This window comes from Triticum aestivum, chromosome 4A (assembly GCF_018294505.1).
Source record: "Triticum aestivum cultivar Chinese Spring chromosome 4A, IWGSC CS RefSeq v2.1, whole genome shotgun sequence".
Lineage (NCBI taxonomy): Eukaryota > Viridiplantae > Streptophyta > Magnoliopsida > Poales > Poaceae > Triticum > Triticum aestivum.
In genome coordinates this window covers 577,634,077-577,650,159 of record NC_057803.1, presented here as the reverse complement: position 1 = coordinate 577,650,159, position 16,083 = coordinate 577,634,077, and positions in this window count along the sequence as shown.

The following is a 16,083-nucleotide window of genomic DNA, read 5'->3' as shown; positions in this document are numbered from 1 at the left end:
CAACGGCCCCAGTGCAAACCGGCGATGCCAAGGATGATGAGGTTGTCATTATTGGCATTGGTCGCACAGAGCCAGGCAATCCCGTTGCTTTATCCAGACACACTGCCAAGGAAGAATTTGCTGCCATTGGCAAGGGAAAATGGAATGCCGATCTGACAACTTATGCCGCTCTGAACGCCCAAGATCTCCATTTCGGCTATCTGAACCGGCTATACACCACCCATGACTATGAAGCTGGTCTGGTTAATATGATGAAAGAGAAATATGAGGTAACTTCCATATGCTTATCTGTGTATGTACTTCAATCTGTCAACTCTCCTAGCCCCCAAGGGCCGGTTTAGAATCTCCGTTCAAACCGGGACTTGTCAATGCAGACTTCAATATTTTCTAAATTTGCTGATATAGCCCCCAAGGGCCGGTTCAACTTAGTGTAGTTAAACCAGGACTTTAGGTAATCAAGATTATAGCAGCAATATTAACTGAACAAATAGCCATTAGCCCCCAAGTGCCAAGTTGAATACTTGTATTGAGCTTGGGACTTTTCTGAATAATTGAAGAGCAAATATGCATTAGCCCCCAAGTACCAAGGGCATAACTTGTTATGTGGTTGGTACTTCAATTCTTGTACCATTATCTGAATTGTATGACTGCCTATATGCAGGCTGAGCTGAACAAAAGGGAAAACCAGATCACTGATCTGCAAGAAAATCTTAAGTGCCAACAAGCTGAAACCTCCAAAGCAAAAGAGGAATTAACCAGCGCTTTAAGCACCATGGAACAGCTTAAGGAGGGCTTCAAGAAGAAGTGGGCGGATTGGGCCACTGAAATATCCGCTTTAACAAAACGAGCAGAAGATGCCGAGGCTGCACTGAAACCGGTGGTGGACGAACTGACCAGCATAAAGCGGCAAGTGCATGCCATGACCGCTGCTATCTTTGGTAAGCTGGTTTGATTTCTGGATTGATTCGGCTATCTTATAGAGCTGCCAGTTTATTAACCCTTTGTAATATTTCAGGGACACGCATTGGTCACTTGGGGTCAGATGTGCGGAAGAAATTGAAAGCCGCCTACACATTGACTGAACAACTGTACACTGGTGCACAGCGGATCATCTCTGCTGCATCTCACAACAATCCGACGCCCACTTTGATTCAGGACACTCTGAAGAGACTGTCGATGCTTCCTGCCCGGGTTGAAGAGCTGAAGAAATCCGCTGCTCGAACCGGTGCGATCAATGCCTTAATCCGAGCAAAAGCTTGGGTGCCGGATTTTGATCCTGTTGAAGCGGCTCAGGGCTATCCTAGCTTGAAGGAAGATGGGTCAGTGTTTAGTGAAGCGGATCTGCGAGAAATAAACCGGGAGGTGCATCCGCTAGCTTGTCAATTGGTTGAAGAAGCATACTTGTCTCATTATCAAGCCCAATATGACAACCAAAACAAGCGAGTAGTTGCACCAATTCCTGAAGCGGAAAATCTTATCCCTCCAATCCGTAAGCATACTTACGCTCCCGATATTGAACCGTCATTGCTGATCCATGATGAAGCTGTCTTTCAAGCATTAATGGGAATCGACTGGACAACTGTTGATTTCCAGCCGCTGGGTAGAGAAGTTGAAGTTGAAGTGGCGCGGGATGACCCACAACCATCAGGCCAGGCTGGTGACCAAGCTTGAACCCGAAGCCGGTTTAAACTGCTTCTCCTTTGCGAAAAAACAATCATCTTATTTTGGGCACCGTGTTGCCTTGTAATAGGCTAGCCGATACTCTTGATTTTGATATGCCTTCATGCATAATTACTGCAACTTGTTCTTCTTTTGGGTGATGAACTTTCCAAAGTATTTTCTGCAATACAAAAAATCTTAAAGCGCCACTGCGGTAGTACCGTCAGGCGGAGTATGATGTCTGCATATGTGAAATAAAAATATGTGAAATTTAAGTATATGATCAAATCTTTGGGATAGATAATACTTGCCATCGTTGGGAATGAAGTTGGCTTGGCCAATCTTGAAGCGGAGGTTTATAAACCCACACTGTTGGAGGAGATAGCAGCTCCTGTATATATCTAATGCCGGTTTACCATGTAAACCATGCCTGGTTATAATAAAACACCGTGTTACTCTGTAATAGGATGTTAACAAAAAATCAAACCGGGCAAATAGTCTCCGGATTAAAAATGGACCGTGTTTCGTCAATTGACAGTTCGAACCGGTTTAAAACTTTGTCGGTTTAAAAGACGCAACAAAAAGAAAGAAATATCTATCAAAGAAAATTGTGAAGCAAAGGCAATGATAAAACCGTTTGCAAAAAGAGGCTTATTTGAGCCGATCAGATGGCGTTACCATGGTCGGACACGACCAAGCTCCCGATAGGTGTAGCTATGGTTCAAGTCAGCCGGGTCCCCAAATGAAATCTTGGCATTTATGCAGATCAAGAGGCGTGGCAATGGTTCGGGTTCGACCAAGCCCCCAAGTGATTCTGTGGCCTTAGGCCGATCAAGAGGTGTGACTGGTTTAGACTTGACCATGTCCCCAAGTGATCTGGTGGCTTTCGCCTATCAAAAGGTGTTGCATTGGTTCGGATACGACCAAGCCCCCAAGTGATATTACATGATGCTTTGAAAAGCTAACTCAAGGGGTAAACCGGAGGCCGCTTTAGAACAACTCCGTGTAACCACACATGATGTAAAACAACAGATACCCCGCTTTAGCTGAGGTTCCGGTTTATTATATTAATCATAATATATACATCGTCGTAATATGTACATAAGTAGAGCCAATGGCTCAGGTATAGTAAGGCCGAAGATGAGCTATGTTCCACGGCCTATTGGTCTCCTCCTCTGATGCACGTGAGTCTTTATGCTCTCGAATATCGATCAGATAGTATGACCCATTGTGCAGATTCTTGCTGACCACGAAAGGTCCGTCCCAAGGTGGGGATAACTTATGCATATCAGTCTGACTTGGATGAGCCGAAGCACCAAATCCCCCTCTTGAAAGGTTCTGGTTCTAACTTGGCGACTGTGATAACGACGAAGATCCTGTTGGTAAACCGCCGAGCGAGCAGCTGCTATGTCACGCTCTTCATCCAACCGGTCCAAAGCATCTTGCCGTGCTGTCTCGTTGTCCGCTTCAACATAAGCCGCCACACGAGGTGAATCATGACGGATATCACTAGGGAGAACCGCCTCCGCTCCATAGACCATGAAGAATGGTGTGTATCTTGTTGATCTGTTGGGTGTGGTATTGATGCTCCATAACATAGATGGTAACTCTTCTACCCAACAACCCGGTGTTCTCTGCAAAGGAACCATAAGCCGGGGCTTGATGCCTCTCAAGATCTCTTGATTAGCCCTTTCTGCTTGACCATTGGACTGTGGGTGCGCTACGGATGAAACGTCAAGCCGGATGTGCTCCCGTTCGCAGAACTCCTTCATGGCACCCTTGGACAAATTGGTACCATTATCTGTGATAATACTGTGTGGAAAGCCAAACTGGAAAATCACTTTTTTGATGAACTGAACCGCCGTGGCCGCATGACACTTGCTAACAGGTTCTGCCTCCACCCACTTTGTAAACTTGTCAACCGCCACCAGGAGGTGGGTCTTCTTATCTTTGGACCTTTTGAAAGGCCCAACCATATCCAGCCCCCAAGTCGCAAACAACCAAGTAATTGGAATCATTCTCAATTCTTGAGCCGGCACATCATCATGTCACATCGTCTGACCAGATCTTCCGCATCAGCATGAGCAGTTAACCAATAGAAGCCATGGCGGAACGCTTTAGCCACCAAAGATTTTGAACCGGCATGGTGACCACAATCTCCTTCGTGGATCTCACGCAAAATTTCACAGCCTTCTTCAGGAAACACACAGCATTGAAATGCCCCTGATACACTGCAATGATGCAACTCGCCATTGATAATAGTCATGGACTTGGGCCGTCGGATTATCTGTTGGGCCAGAGTCTCATCCTTTGGTAACTCGCCCCGGTTCATGTACGCCAGGTAAGGAAGCGTCCAATCCGGAATGACATGAAGAGCTTCCACCAATTGAGCCTCCGGATCGGGAATAGCCAAATCCGCTTCACCAGGGAGCTTGACCGACAGGTTGTGCAGCACATCCAGAAAAACATTGGGCGGGACCGGTTTGCGCTGAGAGCCCAGCCGGCTTAAAGCGTCCGCCGCTTCATTCTTCCGTCGGTCCACATGGTCCACCTGATAGCCTTTAAAGTGACCTACAACAATATCCACCTCACGACGATATGCTGCCATGAGTGGGTCCTTGGAATCCCAAGTGCCAGATACTTGTTGAGCCACGAGGTCCGAGTCACCGAAGCACTTAACTCAACTTAGATTCATCTCCTTAGCCATCCGGAGACCATGGAGCAAGGCTTCATACTCAGCTGCATTGTTAGTACAAGGGAACATTAAGCGGGGAACGTAACAGAACTTATCACCTCGTGGGGAAGTTAATACGACTCCAGCCCCCGAGCCTTCCAATTGCCTGGATCCGTCAAAATGGATGGTCCAATATGTGTGATCCGACTTTTCTTCAGGTGCTTGCAGTTCCGTCCAATCATTGATGAAATCAACAAGTGCTTGAGACTTAACCGCCGTCCGAGGCACATACTTCAACCCGTGCGGCCCAAGCTCTATAGCCCACTTGGCAATCCGGTCAGTCGCTTCCTGGTTCTGGATGATATCCCCCAAGGGAGCAGAACTGACCACCGTAATGGGGTGCCCTTGGAAGTATTGCTTAAGCTTCCGGCTTGCCATAAAAACTCCGTATACCAGCTTCTGCCAATGCGGATACCTTTGCTTGGACTCAATGAGTACCTCGCTGATATAATAGATCGGACGTTGAACTGGATGCTCCTTACCTACCTCCTTTCGCTCCACCACAATAGCCACACTGACCGCACGAGCATTAGCAGCCACATATAGCAGCAACGGCTCTTTGTCAATGGGAGCAGCGAGCACAGGCGGATTGGCCAATTGCCGCTGTAAGTCCTCAAATGCTTTATCAGCAGCAGAACTCCAGACGAATTGATCCGTCTTCTTCAACATCTGATACAAAGGGATTGCCTTCTCACCAAGGCGGCTGATAAACCGGCTTAATGCAGCAATCCGGCCTGCCAGGCGTTGAACATCATTGATACACTTCGGTTTAGCCAGGGAGGTGATGGCTGTGATCTTCTCCGGATTAGCCTCGATTCCCCTGTTGGACACCAGAAAACCCAATAACTTGCCTGCCGGTACACCAAAGACACACTTGGCCGGATTAAGCATCATCTTGTACGTCCTCAGGTTATCAAAGGTTTCCTTCAAGTCGTCAACCAGAGTCTCCTTCTCCCTTGACTTAACCACGATATCATCCACGTAAGCATGTACATTACGGCCAATCTGCTTGTGAAGACAATTTTGTACACACCGTTGATAAGTTGCCTGGGCACTCTTGAGCCCAAAGGGCATAGACACATAGCAGAAAGCTCCAAAGGGAGTTATGAATGCCGTCTTCTCCTGGTCCTTAACTGCCATTTTGATCTGATGATAGCCAGAATATGCATCCAAAAAACTTAAACGCTCACAACCCGCCATAGCATCAATAATTTTATCAATACGGGGGAGGGCAAAAGGATCTGCTGGACAAGCCTTATTAAGATCTGTGTAATCTACACACATGCGCCAGGTGCCGTTTTTCTTAAGGACCAGCACCGGATTGGCAAGCCACTCAGGGTGAAAAACTTCAATAATAAAGCCAGCTGCTAAGAGCCTGGCTACCTCTTCTCCAATCTCCTTGCGTCTTTCTTCGTTAAACCGGTGGAGGAACTGTTTCACCGGTTTGTATTTAGGATCCACATTAATGGTCTGCTCAGCGAGTTGCCTCGGTACACCTGGCATGTCAGAGGGCTTCCATGCAAAAATGTCCCGATTCTCACGGATGAACTCGATGAGCGCGCTTTCCTATTTCGGATCCAAGTTGGCACTGATGCTGAACAGCTTGGACGAATCACCAGGCACGAAGTCAACAAGCTTAGTTTCAGCTGCCGATTTGAACTTCAGGGCCGGATCATGCTCTGTAGTTGGTTTCTTTAATGGAGTCATGTCCGCCGGATCAACATTGTCCTTATAATACTTCAGCTCCTCGATGGCACAAACCGACTCTGCATAGGCCGCATCTCCTTCCTCGCACTCCAAAGTGATTTTACGGCTTCCATGAACCGTTATTGTCCCCTTGTGACCTGGCATCTTGATCTGCAAATACACATAACAGGGCCATGCCATAAACTTGGCGTAGGCCGGTCGCCCAAACAGGGCGTGATATGGACTTTGGATTTTCACCACTTCAAACGTTAATGTTTCCGACTTGGAATCATAATCATCTCCGAAAGCCACTTCCAGAGCTATCTTACCAACAGGATATGCTGACTTGCCAGGTATCACACCATGGAACACCGTATTGGACGGTTTGAGATTTTTATCTGTTAGTCCCATACGACGGAAGGTCTCATAGTACAAGATATTAATGTTGCTCCCTCCATCCATGAGCACCTTGGTGAACCTGTAACCTCCCACCTGAGGCGCCACCACCAGAGCCAACTGACCTGGATTATCAACCTGGGGAGGGTGATCCTCTCTGCTCCATATGATTGGCTGTTCAGACCAGCGTAGATAACGGGGCATAGCCGGTTCAACAGAGTTGACTGCCCGCCTCTGAACCTTCCGGTCTCGCTTGTCCAAGCTAGTGGTGAAGACATGGTACTGCCCACTATTCAACTACTTTGGGTTGCTCTGGTAAACCGACTGTTGTTGCTGCTGGTTGTAACCACCCTGGTTGTTCTGATTATTTTGATTGTTATGTCCGCCCGGATTACCATTAAATCCTGAACCGGAATTTCCTCCACCGTAACCCGGCCCGGATCCTGAGCCACCGCCGGAGCCGTGATCATACCGGAAAGCATTAGAATTCTTGAACTCCTGCATAATGAAGCAATCCTTCCAAAGGTGGTTTGCTGGCACCTCCTTCGTCCCATGCTTTGGACAGGGCTGGTTCAATAGATATTTTAAGCGGTCCGGGTTAGGGTTAGGCGCTCCACCGCGATTCGGCGGTTTACCCTTGCGTCCCTGACCCTTGTCATGCGCGCTGGTATTAGCCACGAAGTCCATGTTGCCATCTACTTTACGCTTGCCTCCGCTACCGTTACCTGCCGAGTGGTGCTGCTGACCTTTGGGGTTGCTGTTCTTCTTTCCCTTCCCTATCTTGGCATCATCAGAATCGGGATCCTTGGTACTATCAGAATCAACATACTTTACCAGGGCAGCCATGAGGGTCCCCATGTCAGTGCAATGGCGCTTCATCCGTCCCAACTTCAGCTTTAGGGGCCCAAACCGGCAGTTGCCTTCTAGGGTTATGACTGCAGTGTCAGCGTTGATGCGGTCTGATGAATGCAACACTTGTGAGACCCGGCGCACCCAATGAGTCGTCGATTCTCCTTCCCCCTGGACGCACGCAGCTAAGTCCACTATCGACATAGGCTGCTTACATGTATCCTTGAAATTACTGATAAACCGGGCTCGTAATTGGGCCCATGAACTGATAGAATTGGCTAGTAAGCTTTTTAACCAAGTACAGATCGTTCCTTCAAGCATCATGGTGAAGTATTTTGCACATGCCGCATCATCCACGTCGAGCATCTCCATGGCCATCTCATAGATCTCCACCCATGTCTCTAGAGGTTGATCCGCCGTGTAATTTGGTACCTTGCGCGGGCCTTTGAAATCCTTGGGCAGGCGCACATTGTGTAAAGCGGGGACAAGGCAAGGCACCCCCAAAGAACTAGAAGTAACACCAGGTTCAACCGAGATAGTTGGACGAACAGGCGTAAGCTGCCGAGCCTGATACTATGCGGCTACAAAAAGTGTACCCCTCTTTGTGGTCAGCAAGAATTTCCTTGCTCAGTGTGGCGGTGCCCGTGGCTCAGACTGCCCGTGCATAGTTATAGGGGTACAAAAAGTGTACCCCTCTTTTTGTAAACCGACAATTACACATTATGTCACAATACTTATGCCTTTTCTCTCTTATTTTACAAGGTTTACATGAAGAGGGGGAATGCCGTCAGCTGGAATTCTGGGCTGGAAAAGGAGCAAATATTAGAGACCTATTCTTCACATCTCCAAAAGTCCTAAAACTCCAGGGGAATTATTTTCATAATATATAAAAAATATTGGGCGAAGAAAGTACCAGAGGGGGGCCACCCACCGTCCACGAGGGTGGGGGTGTGCCCTACCCCATGGGCACGCCCCCTTGACTCGTGGGCCCCCTGGTGGCCCTCTGATGCCCATCTTTGGCTATATGGAGTCTTTCATCGAAGAAAAAAATCATAAGCTAGCTCACGGGACGAAACTCCGCTGCCATGAGGCGGAACCTTGGTGGAACCAATCTAGGGCTCCGGCGGAGCTGTTCTGCCGGGGAAACTTCCCTCCGGGAGGTGGAAATCATCACCATCGTCATCATCAATGATCATCTCATTGGGAGGGGGTCAATCTCCATCAACATCTTCACCAACACCATCTCATCTCAAACCCTAGTTCATCTCTTGTATCCAATCTTTGTATCCAAACCTCAGATTGGTACCTGTGGGTTGCTAGTAGTGTTGATTACTCCTTGTAGTTGATGCTAGTTGGTTTACTTGGTGGAAGATCATATGTTCAGATCCATTATGCATATTAATACCCCTCTGATTATGAACATGAATATGCTAAGTGAGTAGTTACGTTTGTTCCTGAGGACATGGGAGAAGTCTTGCTATAAGTAGTCATGTGAATTTGGTATTCGTTCGATATTTCGATGAGATTTATGTTGTCATCCCTCTAATGGTGTCATGTGAACGTCGACTACATGACACTTCACCATTGTTTGGGCCTAGAGGGAGGCATTGGGAAGTAATAAGTATATGATGGGTTGCTAGAGTGACAGAAGCTTAAACCCTAGTTTATGTGTTTCTTCGTAAGGGGCTGATTTGGATCCATATGTTTCAGGCTATGGTTAGGTTTACCTTAATACTTCTGTTGTAGTTGCGGATGCTTGCAATAGGGGTTAATCATAAGTGGGATGCTTGTCCAAGTAAGGACAGTACCCAAGCACCGGTCCACCCACATATCAAATTATCAAAGTACCGAACACGAATCATATGAACATGATGAAAACTAGCTTGACGATAATTCCCATGTGTCCTAGGAGCGCTTTCCTTTATATAAGAGTTTGTCCAGGCTTGTCCTTTGCTACAAAAAGGATTGGTCCATCTTGCTGCGCCTTATTTACTTGCATTACTTGTTACCCTTTACAAATTACCTTATCACAAAACTATCTGTTACCGATAATTTCAGTGCTTGCAGAGAATACCTTGCTGAAAACCGCTTATCATTTCCTTCTGCTCCTCGTTGGGTTCGACACTCTTACCTATCGAAAAGGCTACGATAGATCCCCTACTTGTGGTTCATCAGGACTCTTTTCTGGCGCCATTGCTGGGGATTAGGGCTCCTTTGGTAGGTGGAATTTGGTAAGGAAAAATTTATATAGTGTGCTGAAATTTACTGTCACTTGTTACTATGAAACATAATCCTTTGAGGGGCTTGTTTGGGGTATCTTCGCCCCGACCAGTAGAGCAAAGAGTTGCTCCTCAACCTACTAAACCTACTGAAAATTTTTACTTTGAAATTCCTCCGGGTATGATAGAGAAACTGCTAGCTAATCCTTTCACAGGTGACGGAACATTACATCCCAATTTGCACCTAATCTATGTGGATGAAGTTTGTGGATTATTTAAGCTTGCAGGTATGCCCGAGGATGTTCTCAAGAAGAATGCCTTCCCTTTATATTTGAAGGGAGATGCATTGACATGGTTTAGGCTATGTGATTATATTGGATCATGGAACTACCAACGATTGAAATTGGAATTTCATCAGAAGTTTTATCCTATGCATCTTGTTCATCGTGATCGTAATTATATATATAATTTTTGGCCTCGCGAAGGAGAAAGCATCGCTCAAGCTTGGGGGAGGATTAAGTCAATGTTATATTCATGCCCCAATCATGAGCTCTCAAAAGAAATTATTATTCAAAAAAAAGTATGCTCAGCTTTCTCTCAGTAATCGCTCCATGCTCGATACTTCTTGTACTGGATCTTTTATGATGAAGACTATTGAATTCAAATGGGATTTATTGGAAATAATTAAACGCAACTCTGAATATTGGGACCTCGACGAAGGTAAGGAGTCAGGTATAACACCTAAGTTTGATTGTGTTAAATCTTTTATGGATACCGATGCTTTCCGTGAATTTAGCACTAAATATAGACTTGACTCTGAGATAGTAGCTTCTTTCTGTGAATCTTTTGCTACTCATGTTGATCTCCCTAAGGAGAAGTGGTTTAAATATAATCCTCCCATTGAAGTAAAAGTAGTTTCACCTATTAAAGTTGAAGAAAAGACTATCACTTATAATGATCCTGTTGTTCCTACTGCTTACATTGAGAAACCACATTTCCCTGTTAGAATAAAGGATCATGCTAAAGCTTCAACTGTGGTTAACAAAAGTAATATTAAGACACCTAAACCTCCTGAGGAAATTAAAGTTGAACCTAGTGTTGCTATGGTTAAAGGTCTCTTAGCTGATAATATTGATGGGCATGTTATTTACTTCTGCAATGAATCTGCTAGAATTGCTAGACCTAATACTAAAAATGAACATAGACCTGTTGTAGGCATGCCTGTTATTTCTGTTAAAATAGGAGATCATTGCTATCATGGCTTATGTGATATGGTTTCTAGTGCAAGTGCAATACCTCATTCCTTATACAAAGAAATTATGCATGATATTGCACCAGCTGAGATAGAAGAAATTGATGTTACAATTAAGCTTGCCAATAGAGATACAATTTCACCAGTTGGGATTGTTAGAGATGTTGAAGTCTTGTGTGGGAAACTTAAATATCCTGCTGATTTTCTTGTTCTCGGTTCCCCACAAGATGAATTTTGTCCCATTATTTTTGGTAGACCCTTCTTGAATACTGTTAATGCTAAGATAGACTGCAATAAGGATATTGTTTCTGTTTGTTTGGGTGTGTCTCATGAGTTTAATTTTGCCAAGTTTCATAGACAACCCCATGATAAAGAATTGCCTAGTAAAGATGAATTATTGGCCTTGCTTCTATTGCCGTGCCTCCTAGTGATCCTTTAGAACAATATTTGCTAGATCACGAAAATGATATGTTTATGAATGAAAGAAGGGAAATAGATGAAGTATTCTTTAAACAGTGACCTATTTTGAAACACAACTTGCCTGTTGAAATTCTAGGGGATCCTCCTCCACCTAAGGGTGATCCCGTGTTTGAGCTTAAACCTTTACCTGATACTCTTAAATATGCTTATCTTGATGAGAAAGAGATATATCCTGTTATTATTAGTGCTAACCTTTCATAGCATGAGGAAAAGAAATTATTGAAAATGCTGAAGAAGCACCGTGCTGCTATTGGATATACTCTTGATGATCTTAAGGGCATTAGTCCCACTTTATGGCAGCACAAAATAAAATTGGAGAAAGACGCTAAACCGGTTGTTGACCACCAACGACGGTTAAATCCTAAGATGAAAGAAGTGGGAAGAAAGGAAATACTAAAACTTCTGGAGGCAAGTATAATTTGTCCCGTTGCTAATAGTCAGTGGGTCAGTCCTGTCCATTGTGCCCCTAAGAAGGGAGGTATTACTATTGTTCCTAATGATAAAGATGAATTGATCCCACAAAGAATTGTTACAGGTTATAGAATGGTAATTGATTTCCGTAAATTAAATAAAGCTACTAAAAAGGATCATTACCCTTTACCTTTTATTGATCAAATGCTAGAAAGATTATCCAAGCATACACATTTTTGCTTTTTAGATGGTTATTCTGGTTCTCCCAAATACCTGTGTCAAAAGAGGATCACGAAAAGACAACTTTTACTTGCCCTTTCGGTACCTTTGCTTATAGACGTATGCCTTTTGGTTTATGTAATGCACCTGCTACCTTTCAAAGATGTATGACTGCTATATTCTCTGACTTTTTGTGAAAAGATTGTTGAGGTATTCATGGATGATTTCTCTGTTTATGGGACTTCTTTTGATGATTTCTTAAGCAACCTTGATCGAGTTTTGCAGAGATGTGAAGAAACTAATCTTGTCTTGAATTGGGAAAAGTGCCACTTTATGGTTAATGAAGGTATTGTCTTGGGGCATAAAATTTCTGAAAGAGGTATTGAAGTTGATAAATCTAAAGTTGATTCTATTGAAAAGATGTCGTGTCGCAAGGACATTAAATGTTACTCAATATGCTAGTAAAACTCTAGACAGTGCCCAAAGAAATTATACTACTACTGAAAAAGAATTTTTAGCAGTTGTATTTGCTTGTGATAAGTTCAGACCTTATATTGTTGATTCTAACATAACTGTTCACACTGATCATCCTTCCATTAAATATCTTATGGAAAAGAAAGATGCTAAGCCTAGACTTATTAGATGTCTTCTCTTAGTACAAGAATTTGATTTGCATATTATTGATAGAAAGGGAGCTGAGAACCCCATTGCAGACAACTTGTCTAGGTTAGAGAATGTTCTTGATGACCCACTACCTACTGATGATAGCTTTCCTGATGAACAATTAGCTATCATAAATGCCTCTCGTATTGCTCCATGGTATGCTGATTATGCTAATTATATTGTTGCTAAGTTTATACCACCTAGTTTCACATACCAGCAAAAGAAAAAGTTCTTATATGATTTAAGACATTACTTCTGGGATGACCCACATCTTTATAAAGAAGGAGTAGATGGTGTTATTAGACGTTATGTACCTGAGCATGAACAGGAACAGATCCTATGCAAGTGCTACTCCGAGGCTTATGGAGGACACCATGCTGGAGACAGAACTGCACATAAGGTATTGCAATCCGGTTTTTATTGGCCTATTCTCTTCAAGGATGCCCGTAAGTTTGTCTTGTCTTGTGATGAATGTCAAAGAATTGGTAATATTAGTAGACGTCAAGAAATGCCTATGAATTATTCACTTGTTATTGAACCATTTGCTGTTTGGGGCTTTGATTATATGGGACTGTTTCCTTCCTCTAATGGGTATACACATATTTTAGTTGTTGTTGATTACATTACTAAGTGGGTAGAAGCTATTCCATCTAGTAGTGCTGATCATAACACCTCTATTAAGATGCTTAAAGAAGTTATTTTTCCGAGGTTTGGGGTCCCTAGATACTTAATGATTGATGGTGGTTCACATTTTATTCATGGTGCTTTCTGTAAAATGCTTGCTAAGTACGATGTTAATCATAGAATTGCATCTCCTTATCATCCACAGTCTAGTGGTCAAGTAGAATTGAGCAATAGAGAGCTTAAATTAATTTTGCAAAAGACTGTTAATAGATCTAGAAAGAATTGGTCCAAGAAACTCGATGATGCATTATGGGCTTATAGAACTGCATACAAGAATCCTATGGTTATGTCTCCGTATAAAATGGTTTAAGGTAAAGCTTTTCACTTACCTCTCGAACTAGAACATAAGTCATATTGGGCCATTAAAGAGCTCAACTATGACTTCAAACTTGTCGGTGAGAAGAGGCTTTTTGACATTAGCTCACTTGATGAATGGAGAACCCAGGCCTACGAGAATGCCAGACTGTTTAAAGAAAAAGTTAAAAGATGGCATGATAAAAGAATACAAAAACATGTGTTTAATGTAGGTGATTATGTATTATTATACAACTCTCGGTTAAGATTTTTTGCAGGCAAACTCCTCTCTAAATGGGAAAGTCCTTACATCGTCGAGGAGGTCTACTGTTCCGGTGCCATAAAAATCAACAACTTCGAAGGCACAAATCCGAGGGTGGTGAACGGTCAAAGAATCAAACATTATATCTCAGGTAATCATATAAATGTTGAAACTAATGTTATTGAAACCGTAACCCCAGAGGAATACATAAGGGACACTTTCCAGAACGTTTCAGACTCCGAAAAGGAATAGGTACATGGTACGGTAAGTAAACCGACTCCAAAACAGTTCTAATGGCATTTTTCTCCGTTTTGGAATATTTAAGAAAATAGAAAAATAAGAAGTAGTCCGGGAAGGACACGAGGCGCCCACGAGGGTGGAGGGCGCGCCCCCTGCCTCATGGGCACCTCGTGTGCTCTCCGGACTCCGTTTTCTTGCACGATACTTCTTTTGGTCAGTAAAAATTCAGTATATATTCTCCCAAAGGTTTTGACCACTGTATCACGCAAATATCCCCTGTTTTTGTTTCAAGTTGTTTCTGCTACATATTAGAGCAATATGTCACCCCATGATTCAGAGGGAGAAAGCTATGTGGCTGATTACCTTGTAGATCATAAGGTCTATGGGGACTTGGAGCATTGCGGTTGGACGATGGAGTAAGAATAAGACTATGGTCCTAAGGGAAATGAGGAGACGAGCTCAGATGAAGATGAAGTCCCATTACCTCAACCTGGGGACATGCATGTGGAGTTCAAAAAGTCAAGCCTCCCCAATAGAGCAAAGAAACCTAAGATCGAGTTTATCCCTTTTCATCTCTTGCAGGAGAACAAACAAGAACTATGCAAAAAGGTATTAAGCCTTGAGCAGGAGATCGAGGACCTAAGGGAACAAAATTCTATCCTCAAGCGCAAATTAAGGAAGAAGCACACGTCATCAACAACTCCATCATCACCACCTCCGAGGAAGGAAACATAAACACATGGGTATGTGCACTCCCCTTGGCAACTGCCAAGCATGGGGGAGTGCCCCGGTATCGCATCACCATCACTTTTATCTTTACCGTTTTTCTTAGTTCGACCCTTTTGGTAATATCTTGATCTAGTAGAATAAAGTTTTAGTATGATCTAGTTGTGAGTTTTGCTTTATGATCCTTCTAAGTAATCGAGTTCGTGAGCTATATATAATAAAGATTAGTGTTGAGTCAAGGGCTTGATTATTTTTCTATGATCTTGAGGGAATAGAAAAGAAAAAGAAATAAAAAGAAATAAACAGATCTTATGGATCTTATGGAGAGTAATGACTTCACATATAAAGAGTATGATGAATAAAAATTATTGAGAGTTGACAAACATAGTTTTGGTCATCGTTACAATTAATAGGAAATAATAAAAAAGAGAGGTTTTCACATATAAATATACTATCTTGGACATCTTTTATGATTGTGTGCACTCATGAAAATATGATAAGCTAAAGAGTTGACGTTGGACAAGGAAGACAACGTAATGGATTATGTTTTCTTACATCTCATCTCTGCCAGAATATATAAAAAACATTGGGCAAAGAAAGTACCAGAGGGGGCCACCCACCGTCCACGAGGCTGGGGGCGCGCCCTACCCCCTGGGCGCGCCCCCCTGCCTCATGGGCCCCCTGGTGGACCTCTATGCCCATCTTTGGCTATAAGGAGTCTTTCGTCGGGGAAAAAATCATAAGCTAGCTCACGGGACGAAACTCCGCCGCCACGAGGCGGAACCTTGGCGAAACCAATCTAGGGCTCTGGCGGAGCTATTCTGCCGGGGAAACTTCCCTCTAGGAGGGGGAAATCATCACCATCGTCATCATCAACGATCCTCTCATCAGGAGGGGGTCAATCTCCATCAACATTTTCACCAGCACCATCTCATCTCTAAACCTAGTTCATCTATCCAAACCTCAGATTGGTACCTGTGGGTTGCTAGTAGTGTTGATTACTCCTTGTAGTTGATGCTAGTTGGTTTACTTGGTGGAAGATCATATGTTCAGATCCATTATGCATATTAATACCCCTCTGATTATGAACATGAATATGCTAAGTGAGTAGTTATGTTTGTTCCTGAGGACATGGGAGAAGTCTTGCTATAAGTAGTCATGTGAATTTGGTATTCGTTCGAAATTTTGATAAGATGTATGTTGTCATCCCGCTAGTGGTGTCATGTGAACGTCGACTACATGACACTTCACCATTGTTTGGGCCTAGAGGGAGGCATAGGGAAGTAATAAGTAGATGATGGGTTGCTAG